Below are 18892 nucleotides of genomic sequence, written 5' to 3'. Positions count from 1 at the left end.
AACAAGGGATTTGTGACTCAAACCTCACTCAGTTATTAACGGACAAGGCCAATCTAGAGTCCAAATCAAGGAGTGTTCTCAAAGAAGGGAATGGGGAGAGGATGGGTAAATGCAGGAAAGGGGGAAGATGGAGTGGGGGAGAAATGGAGGTCGAGGTCAGGGAGGGAGGGAGGTGTTAGCACTGGACCATAGTCTGGGGATGAACACTGCCAGGAAGGAAGGGCTGGGGCCAGGCACGGGAATGGGCGAGACCCACAGACAGCCGGGTGGCCAGTGACGGAGGCAGGGGGAGGGGATCGGAGCTGGGTGAGAATTCCAAGGTAGGGGTACATGGGCAGAAGGGCTCAGTAGGCACACAGGGAATAGCAGGAAGGATAGGCAGGGGTTCCAGAGTCCAGACTTGGAGCCCAGTGGCTGACCTGGGGTTTAGGGAGAGGAGACCCTCAGCCAGGGATCCTTTCATAAGGTATTAGAGGAACGGGAGAGGATCCCAGGCAATCCACAAACACACTCCCTTCCCCCCAGCAGTCAAGGATTCTGCTAGTTCTTTACCCAGATTGTCCGTGTGCAGCCTGCTGCCTGAATGTCCCGGGATGCCTGTGGTTTGGGGCCCGTCTCTCCTGCGGATGGTGAACGCTGCAGAGAAGAGAGCTCCCCTTATTCCTCCCAGTGCCGCACAGGTGCATCGGGGAAGGGGACTGCGGGAGACAGAAGGTGGATGGGAAGGGGAGGGGTGAGCCTGCCCAGGGGAGGGGTTGAGGAGAGGTCAGGAGCCTGAAGAACAGGCTCGGTTGGGGAAGGAGCGAGGGTGGCAGATGCTGTGATCACAGGGATGCTCGTGCTCCCTGTGCACTCACTGAACGGAAGGCATGTTCAGTGAGCTGTGGGGGGTCGAATGGGAGAGATGCCAACGTTTGTTTTCTGGAGCTCTCTGAAGCCATGTGCCTGCTGTATAACTGAGCTTAGGAGACCTGAGAGCCAGTAAGACAGGCTCAAAGGAGGGGACCTGTGGCTCACAGGGAGAAATGAAAAGTGAAGCCTTTCTGTCAGAAATGCTTCGAGTAATGGGCAAAGCAGACAGGCCTGGCGTGCCTGCATTGTGAGACCCGCCCGAGGCCAGTCAGACCAGGTTGGGATTTGAAGGGGAGTTTATTCCCCGAAGCAGCAGGGGCCGGGCGGAGTACATTTCTAAATAATCTCATATCATCACACATATCCAGCCACCAGATGAGCACAAAAGAGAGTGATGGATAAGGTTTCCACTCTCTTTAGAGAACTTTCTGCCAAGACAGAATGTTCTAGAATCTGTGCTTTCCAACATAGGAGCCACTAACCACATCAAGTGTGACAAGTGCATCCAAGGAACTGAGATTCTAAATAATTAACTAATTAACTCCTCCCTCCAGCTTTTGAGATAAAGTATACGATGTGATGATTTGATATAGGTACACCTTATGAAAGGATTTCCCCATCAGATTAATTAATATATCTATCACTTCACCTACTTACCTTTTTTGTGCCTGCCTTATTTATTTTTTATTGAATTTAAATTTAATTAATTAACTTAAATTTAAATAGCCACATGTGGTTAGTGACAACTCAATGGGCAGTGCTGCTGGGGAATGTTAGCTGTGAGCAGACCCCAGATGTTTCAGAGCATCAGGGACAGCAAGGACGCCACCCCCTTGCTTTCCTAGGCAGGTGCCCCTGGGGGGTCTCTGGCCTGGAGGCCTTGGGTGATTTGGGTGGGGCTCTGGGCAAAGCAGGGCTGTGCGTCTTCATGGCAAGCCCACGGCTACCATCCCAGACCCTCTCTGGCCGTGTCTCCCCATAGCACCACTTATTCTCACACCTCCAGATAGTTTGCTTCTCTTCCTTCATGGGACTGCGCTCGGCTGCCCTCTGTGGATCATTCTTCAGTCTGACTAGTGAACAGCCCCCTTCCAGTCTCTGCCCCATACCCACTCGCAGTCTCCTACACTTCCTGGACATGGACACTATCAGTGTAATGACGAAAACCCAGTTTAAGAGCTGAAGTTATCCAACATAGACTGCTAGAGCCAAAGGCTCAGATCAGGTACCTCAGAGGTTCTCAAACTGGAAGGCTCATCGAAATCACACAGGGAGCTCTGGGTGAGGATTCTGGTGACCCACCCCTAGATCCAGTCACGCTGGGGTGGAGCCAGGCGTCTGCATTTCCAGAGATTTGGCTATAGGTTATCTGAGGCCAAATGCATGTGGGCAAGTAGAGATCTAGTCCAGAGAGGGGAAGTGACTTGCCCAAGATCACACAGCAAGTCAAGGGTAGAGTAGGGGCTGGAAGTTGTTAGGTCGCCTGACTTCCAATTCATTCCCCACCCTGTGGCAGCTGTGAGTCTGCCCAGGGTCTGGTTGGACACAGGGAAATGCCAGCACCGCATGCTGCCTGTCCACGTCGCAGGACTCCGGGGGTCTCTCCTGCTGAGATGCAGGTGGGCTGCACATAAAACCACAGCACCAGCAAATATAACAATAACAGTAACTGGGACCACCCACGCAATTTTTGGGGGCCCAGCACAAAATGAAAATGTGGGGCCCTTTATTAAAAAATTATTTCGAATTTCAAGGCAGCCACAGCAGAGCTAATTAAACCAAGAGTGTGGGCCTTCGGAGCACGGGGACCTGTGTGACCACACAGGTTGTGCATCGAAGGAGCCAGCCCTGACAATAACCCAGACTGACGTGGACAGAATTCTTCCCAGCCTCATATTCCCCTCACCACCAAATGATTTGACACTGAGCTGCTTCAGAGTGCGGGCCCCCAGTGCAATGAAGGATTTGTTTACTCATCATGAACACCAGGATTCAAAGCCCCCGAGAGAGAGAGAGAGAGAGAGAGAGAGAGAGAGCGAGAGAGAGAGAGAGAGAGCGAGCGAGCACAGAGAAAGGGAAAGTTACTACACACACAGTGTTGGGAGCCTTTGTTAATTGGGACCAAATATGAAAGAAAATTCGATCAGGAGGAAGGCGGTAAGGCGTGTTCAACCTGCAGAGGCCGGAATACCGTAGCCCTTTACAGGAGCACAGCCATGGCCAGCTCAAGGTGAGGTCTACCTGTAGAGCGTTTTCTGTGCGCGCAGAAAGGATTTGGAACCTCTGTGGGAGGAGACGGGCGAGCCATGGGCAGAATGCATAATGGGGCCAGGAAAGTACATCGCAATAAAAGAAGCTTAAATCTTTAATCTTTGCAAATTACAGGAAACATGCCGAGGAAATAAACACGAGGGACGTAGGAAGGGAAGATTTACTGAAAAGCCAGAGGAATTTTCTAGGCTAAGGCAGGGACATGTTGATACAGAGCAATGTGTTGGCTGAAGCCGACTTTCTAACAGTGGCTAGGATAGCTAGCTGGAGGGGAGAGAGTAGGAGGGCGGCCAGCCACACGGGGACTCAGTGCAGGGCAGCCTTTCCTGGCCAGTCCTCCGCACTCTGCTCTCTGCCCTGGGAGCTGCAGACAGTACACACTGTCCTGATGGGCTCCCTTGCCCTCTGGCTTCCAGTTGGGTTCAGTAAGTGACGGGTCTGCAGGAAACTGGAGGAGAGAGGAGTCAGTCTGAGATATTCAGTCTCTTGGCTCTCTTTGCTGGGTCACTGTGGGTTAGCTGCCCAGCGCCTTGGAAAGCCACAGTTCTGGGCTGGGGGGCCAAGGGGAGCTCTCTGTATTGCTCTTTCTCTCTGGGTTCTGATGCCAGCTCCTTTCCCCTTTCCCTAGGCATGGTAGTGGTTGTCCTGCTACCAGGCTTGGGACAATGTACCACCTGCATTGCCCTCCCTAAGCCTTGCCCACAGCTTTGTAAACAGTCCTTCATTCATCTTTCCTTGTATTACCCAGTCTGTGGGTGCTGTTGATGGCCTTGCTTGGGTTTTCATTGGTACAGCCCCCAGATGGCATCTACTACCTAAGCTCTGAGAGACAGCTAGAGACACCTGTGCACCACCATAGGAAGCAAGGAAGGACAGCTGTTGAGTCTGAGCACAATTGGCAGGAGACCTCACTGCCTACAGGGTGGTCTGTGGTTTTCAAAGTTCATCCTTATTTTGAGCTGAAAACTGCCTGTTTACAGATATCCCCCCTAATCCCAGCTCTAACCCTTTTTCCACTTGACACCCCTTCAAGGATCTGAAGGTACATACTGTGACCACCGGAGTCTTTTTTTTTTCCATGCTAACCTTCCTCAGTGGCCCTGACCCCAGTGTGTCTTCATTTCTGGAAGCTTTGCTAGTGGAGGTATGCTCAGGGAGGTGCTTTGGCCTGGAGAGGCTCCTGTGCAGAGGGGCTCAGGACCCTCTCCCTATCTCCCACAGGACAGCCAATAGCCCTTCACGGTGTATGGACCTCCTGGGGACACTGGGTGGGGACACTGGGTGGGGCCACAGTGAGCAAAGCTTGTACCCAGAGTAGCGAACCCTTTTCCCCACGGAGTGAGCTGGATATTCAAAGAGAGGTGGGAACACAGGCCCTTCTACCTGGTGGGTCAGAACCAGACAGAGCCTAGGACAGTTGGTTAAATACTTGGGGCTCAGGCAGGGTAAGGTCAAGTCCAGCTCCATGATCTTTGGCAAGTTATTCAATCTCTTGGAGCCTCATTTTTCTGCAAAATTTGCAGGATGGGTTTGGACATAATAATGGACCTGTCTTCATAAGACTATTGACATTGCACAGAAAGCCCTCAGCACAGAGTCTGGTGATTAAGAAAAGCTAACTTATAGTGCTATCATCATCATTAATCAGTGTTTCTGGCTTTCAACAAAACCCAGCTGGATCAGCTGCTCTCCCCCACTGCTCCTTCCTCACGGGACTCCCTGCCTCTAGACTGGCCCTTCTCTCCTTCCATCTGGTTGACCCCTACCCAACTTCCCTGTCCCCACCTCCTGGAAGCCTTCCTCCATTGGATGTCCCAATATCTGGTACTTACCTTTTTCATGTACCTCTCTCTCTCCACTAAGCCTGGCAAACACTTGGGGACAGGGTTCATGTTTTATTTATGCATATATGCATAATGCTTGGCACATAGTAGGTGTCGTAAACACTTGCTGAAGTGAACAAACAGCACAGCTGATCTCTGAGACTCACAGGGTCCCAGCTGCTCATTTTACAGTGGAGACACAGGGATGCCAAGAGGGTGGCACCTTTGTCTGGGTCTCAAGGCGAGGTTTTGGCCAAGCTGGGTCTGCCACACAAGGCTTGCTGAGCCAGCTCAGCACCCTCTGCACAGTCTCAAGGTGGCAGGTGCTTATTCAGAGGCTGGTGGGCGGCTGTTTAGGAACTTAAGCTGTGGGGTCACAGCAAAGACTGCCCAGGACACCCCCCTGAAGGGAACCAGCTGGTGTTACCATCTTGGGTGGCTGCTATCTGCTTGGCTTCTGTGGCCCCTGACATTACAGTGGGGGGTGAGACTCAGCCTTTGGGCTTCGCTGCTTCCCAGGATCAGGGAGTGTCCAGGTCCATGTTTCAGCCGGGTGGGGGAGGGGCGCCTGTCCATCCACTGGGCCACCCACGCTCCCCCGATCCCCCACTGGTTTCCCTGGCTCTGCCACCGCTAACTAGATGCTGGGGCTTGACCCTGCAAGTCCCTGGGGACTTGTGTGTGTGTGTGTGTGTGTGTGTGTGTGTGTGTGTGTGTGTGTGTGTGTGTATGTGACAGAGAGAGACAGAGACAGGAGGGTGAGAGAGGAACTATCTCTGAAATTGCTCTCACCTTCTCTTCCTTCCCTGAGGCGTCTCCTGAAAAGTGCTGCTATTCACAGAAACAAAGGAAGCCCTGGCCTTCCCGAGGCCCCATTCTGCATCCATCCCCTGGTTCCCTGCACAGTGACGGACCGAATGCCAAGCGTGGACACGTGCCCCAGGCCAGGGACCGAGGGCCCAGCAGGGAACCGAGCAGGGCCTGCGTCCTTGTGGAGCTCCCGTTCGGGGTGGGCAGACAACAACCAGGGACACAGCGGCGGGCCTGCGGTGACCAGTGCTGGGGGGGTGGGGGGGGGCAGGGAGACAGCACGGGCAGGGCGGCTGTGACTCTCCCAGAGGGGAGGCAGGGTAGGGCTTTCCAGCGTGATGGTCTTTGGGCAGGGACCTGACTGAAGTGGGCAGGCGGGTGGTGGGGTGTCCCCGGGCGAGCGTTCCGGGCAGGGGGGACAGCAGGTGCAGGAGCCCCAAGACAGAGAGGCACTCGGCCTATTCTCAGAGCCACGGGGCTGTGGTCCGAGGCCGATGATCACTTTATTATGCCTTACAGTCGCCCCAAGAGGCAGGCTTATTACAGATGCGAAAACAAATGTCTCACTGAGAGGAAAACAAAGGCTCAGAGCGGTCAGCTTACCACAGCGAGCAAATCCAGCATCAATCCCTGGCTGTCCGTCCCCAGGGCTCTGCTCTTTGCCCTCTAACACCTGGTCTCGCTCAGAGGGCATGCCTTTCCAGTGTCACTGACCGCAGTCTCCATCGGGTAGTTCCCCTTTGAGAGCCTGCAGGCCGGGACTCTGAGCCACTCAGCTTTGCATCCCCTGTAGAACGTGGCAAACAACTATACTCACACGAGTGTGGTGAGCTTTGGGGTTTTCACAGACTTCACTTCCTGGATCCTCCCAGCCATCCTGAGACAGGCATCAATATCCCCACTTATAGAAATACAAATACATATACATATATATATATATATATAATTACATTTTTTTTTACATGTTATCTATTTTATAGATGAAGAAGCCAAAGTCCAAAGAAAGGAAAGGACAGGCCCATGAATCATGGCTGCATAGAATTTTGGAGCTAAGAGAGTCCTTGACACTGCTTAAATCCAACTAACTTTTCATCTTGCTGGTGAGAGAATTGAGACCCACAGGGAAGAGAGTGGCCAATGGCCACATGGCAAGTGGTGGCCTGGTATAGCCCAGGGACCAGGTATCTTGACTCCTCCCCCTCCTCTGCCCTTTGTCAGTCAGCTAGAGTAAGCACTGGTCCCAAGTGACAAGCCAATGAGGGTTCAAGCTGTACAGGGATGGAGGGAGAGAATTATTTAATTGACATTGGGCTCAGCAGCCTGTGTTCTCTCATCTTAGAGTTCAGGGGAAAGCTCACTGTGTGGGACAGTGACAATGATAGGGAGTGAGGTGCTCGCCCCAGCCCTTGACAGGTCTGGCGGAAAGGGTCTGCCAGACATCGTTTGGGTGGTCCGCTAGAGGCGCCATCTTGGTTCCTCCTGCTCTTCTGGCATGCATAGAGGAATCCAAGGAGGCCAAGGTCGGGCCCTGGAAAGGGGAGCAGAGGAGGGTCTCAAGAAAAGTGTGGGTTCTGACATCATGGAGCCCTGGGTCTGACTCCCAGCCCTACCACTGAATATCTGTGTGACCTCAAGGAAGTTATATTGCCTCTCGGAGTCTTAGTTTCTTCTTGTTTAAATTAAAAGGGGGGCTGATTCCTCAGGTGATTTTTAGCCTTGCAATTCTATGAGCTGGGGATCATGCACAAGTCTCCTAACCTCACTGCATCTCATTTTAATTTCCTGAAAACTAGAGTGAAAAAAACCCAAAATGGCTGTTCAGCACTCGCAAGTCAGGGGAAGCTGAGTTTTCTAAAGACAACATAAAGAATTCCCGAGTTGCTGCCTGGCTAACATTGGGCCGTGTGTGTCTTGTGCTCCCTGCCCACCCCTCCCCTGACAGGCCCGGTTGAGCAGCACGCCTAGGTGAGCAAATCCGAACGCAGCATGGAGACAAGTGTGCTCACACTCCGTTGCTCAGAGGTGACATTTTGAGGCTAGACCAGCTCAGGAGGAAGAAAAATCAACACTGTGTCCCCAAGCCAGATGGGCTGCAATTATGTCTGTTCAGGGCAGCAGCATGATGTAGTGGGGTTCTCACCAACAGCTCCTTATCAAGGGGCCACGACAGTGTGGTGAGGGCTGCAAACCTCAGCCCCTTCCTGCAGAGGCTCAAAGCCCCTGTGACGTGATTTGGCAAAAAGTTTAACCAAGTGTTGCCCAAAGCAACCGTTTTTTATTCCCCCTTCTCTTTTTCTGTTTGCATTATTAAGAGACACTAGCTCTTGGCGGAAAGAACCAAGGACCAAATCAGAGATATGGATTCAAGTGCTAGTTCTAATACTTCTTAGCCATGAGGTCATAGGAAAGCCACTCAGCATCTCAGAGACTTGCTTACTTACCACCTGTTAAATGGGTTAATCTCTTAAATGATGAGAGATTAGTCTACATCATAAGAGTATATGAGGATCAGAGGATAGAATGCAGGTGAAGTACGTTGTATACTATAGAGTGATGTACCCCTGTTGTGGAAGGAGATGGTTAATGTTGGGTCTTAGTTATGCAATGCAACAGAGAAGAGTGGCTTCACTTGACACATTCCTGTTAAATAAGATGTTTACAAAACATACATTAGTGAAGGCACCCGTGTGGAGTTTCGTCTACTCTCATTACAAAAAGATTTATTCCAAGGATTTTTTAAATAATGAGTTTCCCTGGTACATTCAGGCTCAGAGATTATAAACTACTTGCTAAGAAGGCTGATGAGTCTGGGTAGGCAACCAACATGCAGGAGATACCAACCTTGAAAAGCCATCAGGAAGTGCCATGTATCTGGAATTATAGGGGAAGTTGGTGGATGATTGAGATTCTATTTATAAAATAAATTCTATTTATAAAAATGCTGTTTACACACGTTGGTGATGGAAGTTAAGTACAGCCAGATACTGAACAGATCACATATATAGATTTTGATATAATTATGGAAGTCAAAGTCATTCAAAGCATTCTGTTATTGAATATTTTCTCAATCAGTGGATATAAAAAGCATGATAGCGTTCATGTGGGGGGTGACGTCTGAGAAATGTCTAGATGTTAAAAAGGCATCCTCATACTCGCAAAGGGTGGGAAACAGCGGTCTGGATCAGAGCTTCTCATACTAGAATGCGAATCGGCCAGGGATCCTGTTATAATGCAGATTTGGGTTGGGCTCTAGGTTCTGCATTTCTGACAAGCTCCGAGGCGATGCTGTTGCTGCTGGTTGGAGGACCACCTTTCAGGGAGCAGGACTCACAGGAGAATATTGATGTGTTAGCAGGACACACCAGATCCGGGGTGATCTGGCTTCTGCCCACCTGTCCAGCTCCAGGTCTCAGCCTTAGAGCCAGCTACCCCGGGCACCCTGGGCTGTTCTGGGCCTTTGCTCCGGATTCCCCTCCCTCTGCCTGGCCTCTCACCTCCTCATGACTCACCTCTTCTCCAACTCTCATCCTCTGCCTAGCCACCTGGCAGCCAGGCCTGAGACGAGGCCCAAAGGTCACCTCCTCTCTGAAGCCTCCCTGACTTGCCCTTTTCCTCCCTTCTGGAATCCATCACCTGCTCCGTCGATCCTTAGCAGTTAGAACACTTGATGACATCTAATTGTTTACATGTGCCCAGATTGCAGAAGTCTGGCACCCTGCAGGCGCTTTATGTGAGTGTTGTTGGGTCAATGCATTTCCATCTCATCCATAAAAGGAACGCTCGAGAGAGTTCCTAGATTGTCAACTCCTTGCAAACCTGGACTGAGCCCTTCGTGTGCATCCCTGAGGGTCTGGCACCCAGTAGGTAGTTTTGGCAATTTACTGAAGAGGAGGGCATGAGCTCTGAGGTGGGTCTGCTTCATCTGGATATGGCCCCCAGACCACCGCCTGCCGGGCTGCCACATCTCACTGGAGCACGTACATTTTCCGCACAGCACTTAGCATGTGCGTGAGGCAATTCTCAAGAACGATCAAAGTCAGGCTTCTGGCTGCTTCATGGATGCTTGCCTCCAGTGGTGCTTCTGACTTGTGGTATCCTTTCTCCCGATTCCTTGGCACCTGTGGAGACCCGCTCCCCCTCCCCCATCCAGTGCAAAGGCCCACTCTGGGTGTGAGCCCAGAACCCCAGCTGGCTTCTGCACGTCCCCGGGTCCCCGACTCTCAGGATTCAGCGGGAGACTGCGCCTCTCCTTCCGGGAAGGGCCTCAGCACCAGGCACCACGACAAGAGTGCTTCCTGGGAGCAGAGATGTCAGAAAAACCATAGCAACCATCTGCATCCACTCCTGCTCTGTCCCTTTTGTGATGGAAGATAGAAATTGTGCTACTCCTTTAGCCACTCAGGCCTTCCAGCTATGCAGAGAAGTTCGGATCATTTTAAATTTAATTTTAATTTTTACCAAAGCAATATATGTACATAATTTAAGAAGCCAAATGATAACGCAAGGTTTTTAATGAAAAACAGCAGTGTTGGGCTCCACATGTCCCCAAGCCCTGAGCCTCAGTTTTCAGAGACAGCTACTTTCAACCGTGTGAGCTGTTTCTTCTCATATTTACTTTCATATTTCCATGGACATCAATTGCTCGAAAGATATTTCTTGGTTTTAAAAAAATTTGGAGGTATTATCCACCAAATTCCTCCCATGGGGGATGAGCATGTAGACTTCTTCCATGAGGTGGCCTGTTGTATTTCTTTTCCTTCCATCTTCCTGTAGACTTATACGATATTTTGGTTAAGCCAGTCTCCAGCTTTTACGGAATTAGGTAAATATTGCCCACACCCCAGCCTTGTAGTATCTAATGATTTCGATCTTTTTCTTGTGAAACTCTTTTGTGTTTCCTGTTTTTTTTTTTTTTCTTTTTCTTTTTGTTTGTTGGTTTGTTTGGCTTGTTAGATATCGATCACAGAAATGGCAAAAAAAAAAAAAAAAGGCAAACTCGTAGAAACAGAGGAGAAAAGTGGTTGTCAGGGGGTAAGGATGGGGGAAATATACAGAGGTTGGTAAAAGGGCACCAACTTTCAAGATAAATAAAGGTCAGAGGGTGTGATATAAAATATGGTGACTATAGTTGATGACACTGTTTGGTATAATCGAAATCTGCGAAGAGAGTAGAATGTGAATGTTCTCACCAAAGAATATATTTTATATATTAATATATAACATATATATTAATTATATATTAACATACAGATATAATTTATATATTAATTACGGTTATATTATTGATAGATATGACATATAACATATTTATATATTTGATATATATGATATATGTATGAAATATATATGGTGTATATATTTGGAATATATATATTTAAAGATTATTTGAGAGAGAGAGGGCATGCGCTTGTGAGCAGGGGGAGGGGCAAAGGGAGAGGAAGAGAGAGAATCTTAAGCAGACTCCCAGCTGAGCATGGAGCCCCACCTGGGGCTTGATCTCAAGACCCTGAGATCGTGAACCTAGCCAAAGCCAAGAGTCAGACGCTTAACTGACTGCGCCACCCAGGCGCCCCTGAAATATATCTGAAACCAAATTCTACCCTCATATTTCATTTGTAGCTTGCTAGGTAAAGAATTCTATCTTAGAAAAGAAACATTTCCCATCCCTCCTCTCTGCCCAGTGTCCTCTGGTTTCAATTGCATCTGCTGAGAAGTCCCAGGTCATGCTAATTGTAGATCTTACGTATGTGATTTGTTTTTTCTTTCCAAAAACTTTTAAGGTTTTTTCTTTATCTCTGTTAGCCTGAATTTCTCAAGGATGCGTCTTAGTTTGGTTGTTTAGCCACTTACTGCGGACAGGGCTTGGTGAATTCTTTAGCTACGGATAATCACGGGCTTTGGCTGGGAACTTTTCATATCTTACTTCTCTGCCAACTTCCCCGTCTCCATTCTGTCTGGTTTGTTATTCTAGAACTCCTGGTAGGAGCATGTTGGACTTCCTGGATTTACCCTCTCATTTTCGTATTTCCCATTTTCCATTTGTTTGCCTTTTTGTTTTACTTTTCGGGAAATTTCCTCAATTCCAACCTCTCTATTTTTTTTTTTTTTAATGTAATCGTATTTTAATTTCCAGGAGTTAAAAAAAACACAACTTTTCCTTGCATGTTACTGGTTAATAGCATCCTATTTTAATAGCTTGTACTTATGGATGCAATATCTCTCATCTCTTGAGAATTTTTAAAAAGTGGTTTGATGTTTCTTTCTGCTCCCTGCATTTATTTTGTATTTATTAAACACTTACATAGTGCCCAATATTATTCAGGCATTTTCTAAGTACTTCATAAATATTAACTCATTTTAGTCTTCCTAACAACCTTTCAGAGTAGATAATAATATTATTCTTACTTTAGAGGTGATGGAACAGAGGCTCAGAGAGGTAATTTGCCCAAGGTCACACAGCTGGTAAGTTGTGTAGCAGGGATTTGAATCCAGGGCTCTGGTCTGGCTCTAGAGCTTGTGCTATTAATCATTATCCCTATTTCTCACAGTTTCTTTTTTGTTTGGCTGGTGTGGTTCCTTTCCTGTCAGTGGCTTCCCTCAAAAACCAGGCATTTTGGCTGTCCACTCATAATTAAGAGGGACTTAAATGCTGCCCAGTTGTTCCTGGGTGTGGGAGAACTTACTAACGGACTTCCTTCTGGGGGGATCTAACCAGTTACTAACGGACTTCCTTCTGGGGGGCTGGGAGACTTAACAGCTCCTTTTATAGACTTTGAACTAATCCTCCTAGTTTTCCCTACCTCTTATCCCTTCAGCAGTGTCTGATGCCTCTGATTCCTGACCCTTTCTGGGGGTTCAGTGGTGAGAACTGTGTGGCTTTAGTCAGCTTTTCAGTGCAGACCCTTATCCCTCCGCTTTGTCTGCCACAAGCCGAGTCAATTACCATCTGTCTTCCATCTTCCAAAAACTTGCTGGCATTGACTGTTGGCCTTCTTTCCCATCCTCTCTGTCATTGTGTGTTTATACTTAAAAAAAAAAAAAAAATCCATGATGGCCATTTAGGTGGGGTGTGTGGAGGTAGTCTCCAGCGTTCAACCAGAAGTCTAGATTGCCAACTTCCCCAGGGCTCCGGAGCTCAGCAGACACATCATGAGCTCCTTTCACCATCCCCCGAGAAGGGAGAGAGATGTTTGGAGGTGGTCTCTGGGATGTACACAGCCATAGAACCAATGGACACCATTTTTGTCCGGGGAATAACAGGCGTCCAGCCAGTGCTTTTCAAACTGGGTTCCCTGGAGCCCTAGGGTTCCTCAGGGTTGGCCGTAGTGAGCATGGGGCAATCACACTGAGGTCCCCATCTCCAGGTGAACCAGAGCAGCTCTACCTTTATCTGTTCTATATACAGGGGCTGTGCTAAAGCCTTTGTTCAATACAAGGATTCTGCTATTGAGGAAAAAAAGAGGGAAAAATAGAAAAGGAAAAGTTTTCAGACCTATCATTATCTGCCATTCTCTCTCCAGAGATGTCACCTGGACCGTTTCTTTTTTCCTTTTTTTTTTTCCTGAGCTATATTCACGGCAGTGCTTTTACAGTCACATCTTGAACATTAAAAGGCACGTAGTGAAAGGAGAACTGCTTTTGGGTTCATACGTGGGTTTTTAGCTTGGTTCGGCTACTTAATGAGATGTGTGTTCTTGGGAAGCTTACTCAACCCTTCTGAGCCCCAGTTTCTTTATCTTACAGTGGGGATTGCAACACCTTGTTAGGAGGATGACTGAAAGGGTTCACGGGCTGGAATGTTCAGGGCACATAGCAGCCACTCAGGAATGCCAGTTTCTCTCCTGCCCTGGTCCCATCAGTGTGCACACAGTACTCCGCCCTTCTCTCAACAAATGTATTAACACATATTTACTGCCCTGGTGGGCATCAGTGAGCCAGATAGTCCAAGATCCCTGCCCTCTTGGAGCATATGTTTTAGCAGAAGGAGATTGACAAGAAAAAAAAATAAATAAGTAAATCCCACGGTGTATTTGAAGGTGATACATATCATGGAGAAAAGGAGAAGCAGGGGAGAGAATGAGGGGTGAAGAGCAGGGTGAGTCGTCGGGGTAACCCCCTGTGAGAGGGTGACATCTGAGCAAAGACTGGGTGGAAGCGAGGCAGTTGGCCACGTGGGTCTGAGCAGAGAGAATTCTGGGCGGAGTGCGTGGAGAATGCAGAGGCCCTCAAATAAGAGTGTTCCTGGAGTGTTATGTTCAAGGCATCCCGGGGAAGCCAGTGTGGCCAGAGCCAAGTGAACAAGGGGACAAAGTAGGAGGTGATGAGGCTGGCAGTGGAAAATAAGGTGTCAGATATTTACCTCCATTAGAGCATAGACCATCAACATAATTCCTTTGCTCAAAGATATAATATTGGGTTCATTTTGCTTTCTTTTTAAAAATATTTATTTATTTGAGAGAGAGAGAGAGAGAGAGCATGAGCAGGGGGCAGGGGTAGAGGGAGAGGGAGAATCTCAAGCAGACTCCCCACTGAGCACGGAGCCCAACGCAGGCCTCCATCTCAAGATCCCGAGATCATGACTTGAGCCGAAATCAAGAGTTGGATGCTTAACCGACCGAGCCACCCAGGCGCCCCTCCGGTTCATTTCTCTAAATACTAGGATTTGGGGAAATTGAGGCAGATTATATTCAATAAAAAGTGTGTTTTGCATGGGGTGAATGAAAGATAAAAGGAGATGAGAAAGGGAGGAGGCTTGTCTGTGGTCTTTCCAACTTTCGAGCCTATCTGTCTAGAATCTGAGGTCATTTGGGAGCTCCCTGTCCACCAATTCCGGTTTCCTCAGAGGTGACCCATCTCCAACCCTTACCCTCAGCCCTACCTCCCCCAGCATGGCCCCTTCATGGGACTATCTCTTGGGAACTCCTTCCCCAGCTTCCATCCACCCAGCTTCCTCAGGGCTCTTGGGTCCTTCAGTGACCTCACTCCCCTGGTCACTGCTGATTGGTCCAGGCGTGGGCACCCAACTGACCAACGGGCCAATGATTTCCTTCCCTGTTTTTTTTTTTTTTTTTTAATAGGAGACCCAGGAGAGACTCAGAATAGTCGCTTGCTGCCGATAGGATGTGTAAAATAGAAAAATATCGGCAGCCATGTGTGAAAAAATATATATGTGTGGAAAAGACCTGTCTGTAGTGAGAGAGAATAAAGCGACTCAGAAAGAGGAGAGGTGAGAGCAGCAGAGACTGGAGGGGGCCCAAGCCCTTGGTTCCAGTTGTTTCTGACGCTGCATCCTCGCTCGCCCGCTGTTTGGTTGTTGAAGCTTACCTTGGATTCTGGGGGCAATACAATTCCTTTTGTGCCTAAGCTTGTTTGAATTTGGTTTCTCTCATGTGCAACCTAGATAACCCACTGCCTATTTCTTTTATCTTTTGAAGTTACTCAGAGGCATCTACACAGAGTTTCATTTTTAACAACCTCCCACCTGCCTTCAATTTAATTTCCTTTAGAAAATGCTGGCCATGAAATCTGCACTTCTACAGTCTAGGACAGTTTTTCTGTCCTCATTCTATTTTGTGAGCTCCTCCGTGAGAAAGGTTTCCATGGTCAAAGGCATTTGGGAAATAAATGCTGCATGCAATATTCCTACTCAGATATTCATGATGTAGCATATTCAAGAATCCCTGCAATAAATAAATGTGTTTCACTTTGCCTAAGCAGGGTTCCCAGATCCTTGCTATTCCTGTAACATGTAATATCCCCAATCCTCATTCCATAGGGTCCATACTGTCAAGGTCCATATGGGACGGAGCCTGCTTTCTTTAAAATGGCATAGTTCCGGGGTGCCCTGCATAAGGATGTTTGGCCAAGAGGGCACCCTGGTGTGGGGCATTGTCAGCCTGGAGGAAAGGACACTTGATAATTTTCATAGTCATCTCTCTTCGCTAAGCTGGGGGTCCACTCAAAGGGGGTACCTTTTTCAAATTCACCCAGGCATCGGAGTTCCTTCCTGTCCACCAGCATTACACCCAGAGGAGGGGTTCCCTCACTGATCCTTTAAATTCCTGAGCAATGAAGCTGTCCATGAGGCAAGGCCAGAGTGTATCAGAGGCTCTGCTTTGAGCAGACTGAGATTTCCGGATGTTGAGTTCCTCCAAGACCTCTTTTACAGGGTTGGAATGTTTAGCATAAGCTCTGGCTCTGGAACAGTTTGACAACCCCCCCCATGGTTGTCATTATCACCCTTCCACTGTCTGCAGTTTGCAGAGAGCTCTCGTGTGCTTCCTTCAGCCATCCTGAAAATCGATGGGTTTATTTGTGTAGTTGACCTCTATTACACGTGAGGACATGGAGGCCCATTCACGTGTCCTCAGTCACATAGCTAGTAAAGGAAGAGCTGGGGATTTCATCTTGGGTCTGACTCTATAATGGAACTTCCCTGTCCCTATTACACTGCCTGCCATCAAGCTGTCTGTGGCTACTCCCTTAACCACCATATTTCAATTCCTCTCTTCTCCATCATCACCCAGGTATCTCCAACGAACACTTGGGAATTGAGAGGAGATGGGAATGCCAAGGAAGCAAGATGGCATCTGTGGGGCCACAGGGCTTGAAGATCCAGAAGGCAGCCTCCCTCTTGAGGACCATGGCAGGACTAGGCCTGATGGTGCCCACAGTCCTTTGGAGAAAAGACCAAGCAGTAAGATGTGGCCATGTTTCCTCAGGTGGCCTCAGGGACAAGCAACCCTCACCTGTCAGAGTCCACCCCTCATCCTTCAGCAGTGTGTATATCTCACTCCTACCCACAGAGCTCACTCCTCACCAGCCCAGGAAACAAGAGGTTTTGAGGTGACCGCAGTGTCCAAGGGGTGCTCATTGCTCAGTGACTTCTCAGCCTGAAAAAAAAGGTACAGTCGAGGAAGCCTGGATGTAAGGATTCAGGCTATCAGGCTGGGTGGCTTGGGTGAAGTCACCTAACCTCAGCCTCCTTCCCTGGTAAGTGGTGATAAAGAGCCCTTTCTACCACTCATGGCCTTGGTGAGGGGAAGGCCAGGACTGAAGGATATTATGGTCCCAGCAGAACGTGGGAGCTGGCTGCAGAGGCAAACATCCAAGAAACCGACCAGAGCAATCGGAAACTGTGCTCTCTAATGTGGTAGACACCAGCTCCCCTACCGTGGCAATTTAAATTAATCAAAATGCCATGATATTAAAAACTCAGTTCCTCATTCCCACGCGCCACATTTCAAATGCTCCGTTGAGGCGACTGTATTGGACAGTGCAGCTAGAGAGCATTTTCTCCATTTCTGCAGAAAGTTCTCTTGGGCAGCACTGACCAGTCTCTCCTCTGACCGGTTTCTTCTGGCCCCTGCCCTTGCTCTCACCCGCTGCTTCTTCATGCAGCTTCCTTCCCCAACCACCCAACCCCAAAGGCCACAGTTTAAGTGAGGAGGGCTGGTGGATCATAAGAGATAGCTCAAGCTACCGGCAGGAGTGAGGCTGTCCTCTTGTGGATTCTTTGCACCACTTTGGCTGCCTGCTGAGATGATAAGCTCCTGAAAGGCAGGGTCTCTGTCTGGTGTCCTCTCCCTCCCTGTGCCCTGCACAGTGTTAGGCCAACAGCAGGTCCTCGAGCATGATTATGGTCTGCTGGGGCTAACTGGTGGTCAGAAAGCTTGGGTCAGTACAACCCTGGCTTGGTCATGACTTTCCAGCGTGATGTCTAGAAGGTGGCCATGCCAGACCTCACTTTTCCCTCCACCAAGGAGCAAGGGGATTGGCTGGGAGAGATGGTCTCAGAGCTTGCCTGCTCTATCCATCCATAGCATCAGGAGGCAGAATGCAGATTCCCAGGGGGCAGGCCCTGAGGTCGGAGCCCATTCTATCAGTGGCCCATGCTCAGACCCAAGGCCAGACCCCACAGGGAGCTGTGCTGTGTGAAGATGGGTGTGATGGGTGCCTGGCATTTTGTGAGTGTGTGTGTGTGTGTGTTCATGTGTGTATATATACATTTGCTTTCACTCCCAAATCGAGGTAACAGGGAAGGAAATCCAATATCACTGTGCAAAGACATAACTAACCTGTAGTCAGGCTGTGGCTATGAGGTCTTTGGGACCCATTTTTATTGCCGGTTTCTCCTCTTTCCCACAGGTGGTTCAATAAGCAAATATGTTCTGGTGTCTGCAAGGCAGAGCCTTTTTTGGGAGACCAAGACCCAGCTCCTAGGACTCAGGGTTGTCTACAGATGCCCATGGTCCCAGGACACAGGCTGGTCTCAGGGATGTTCTGGAAAGCCAAGCTCTGCTGGTCAGCTCTCAGGGATGCCAGAGTGCAGCATAAACCCAGACCTTCCTCTGTTTGCTGGAGGGCACGGGCACTGAATTTAGAAAAGTGGATGGAGCCAACTAAGCGTCTCCTTGGCAAGCAGCCCATGGCCTGGAGCCTGAAGTGAACCGCTGGAAGGTGTTGCTGGTGTGACACGTGTGGTGGCCATTTTACTTCTCCGTTGTAGGAGCAGGAGGACCAACCACACAGTGAGGGAAGTGGGCATGCTCACCCCTCCCCACAGGGAGCTTGAGTGAGAGACACAGGAAGGAGAAGGTGGTGGGGGGGGAGCTTAGTGTTTGCAGTCAGTCATCCCCAGGGTAGAAGCATTGGCTGCCTTCAGAAGCCTGGAACATCTGGGCATGGTCAGGGCCAGATTTTAGGATTGGGGGGGCCGGCTCCAGGAATCATGGGGTGGGGGTTGTAAGAGGTGGGGGCTGGGCTGCTTGGCCTCTACCCACCTCAACTCCAATCTGAGGGCCGAGGGCCTCCTTCTTGCTGGAACCTTCTCTCCCTTTCCCCCTCCCATGGAGCCCCTCCCCAGGCCTATCCTTGACACCCTGCCCTGCTCCCCCCTGTTATACCCTGAACACAATACTACTCTCGCTTTGGGTCTACTTGGCATCCATGTCCCACTCTTGGGCACCTCTGTACTTTCTCCACCTGGGGGAATTCTAGAAGCTGCCAGCATCCCTAGGCTTACTGGCTGTATCACTCCAATCTCTGTTTCCCTCACTTTCTCCTCTGTCTGATCTTTCTGCACCCCACTTGTGAGGACCCACCTGCATAATCCAGGATAATCCCAAGACTCTGTT

General features: G+C 49.3%; 1 protein-coding gene across 2 annotated transcripts in view; it reads right to left on the bottom strand.

The window, feature by feature from the left end:
- ASIC2 (acid sensing ion channel subunit 2) overlaps nt 1–18892 on the bottom strand; it is a 1093638-nt gene that overhangs the window by 80761 nt on the left and 993985 nt on the right. The gene's annotated exons all lie outside the window — the stretch shown is intronic.

Source organism: Eumetopias jubatus, unplaced genomic scaffold (genome assembly GCF_037043125.1).
Source record: "Eumetopias jubatus isolate StellerSeaLion01/CBP00866 unplaced genomic scaffold, mEumJub1_p1.0 scaffold_10, whole genome shotgun sequence".
NCBI classification, from domain to species: Eukaryota; Metazoa; Chordata; class Mammalia; order Carnivora; family Otariidae; genus Eumetopias; species Eumetopias jubatus.
This window is presented reverse-complemented; position numbering and strand designations above follow the sequence as displayed.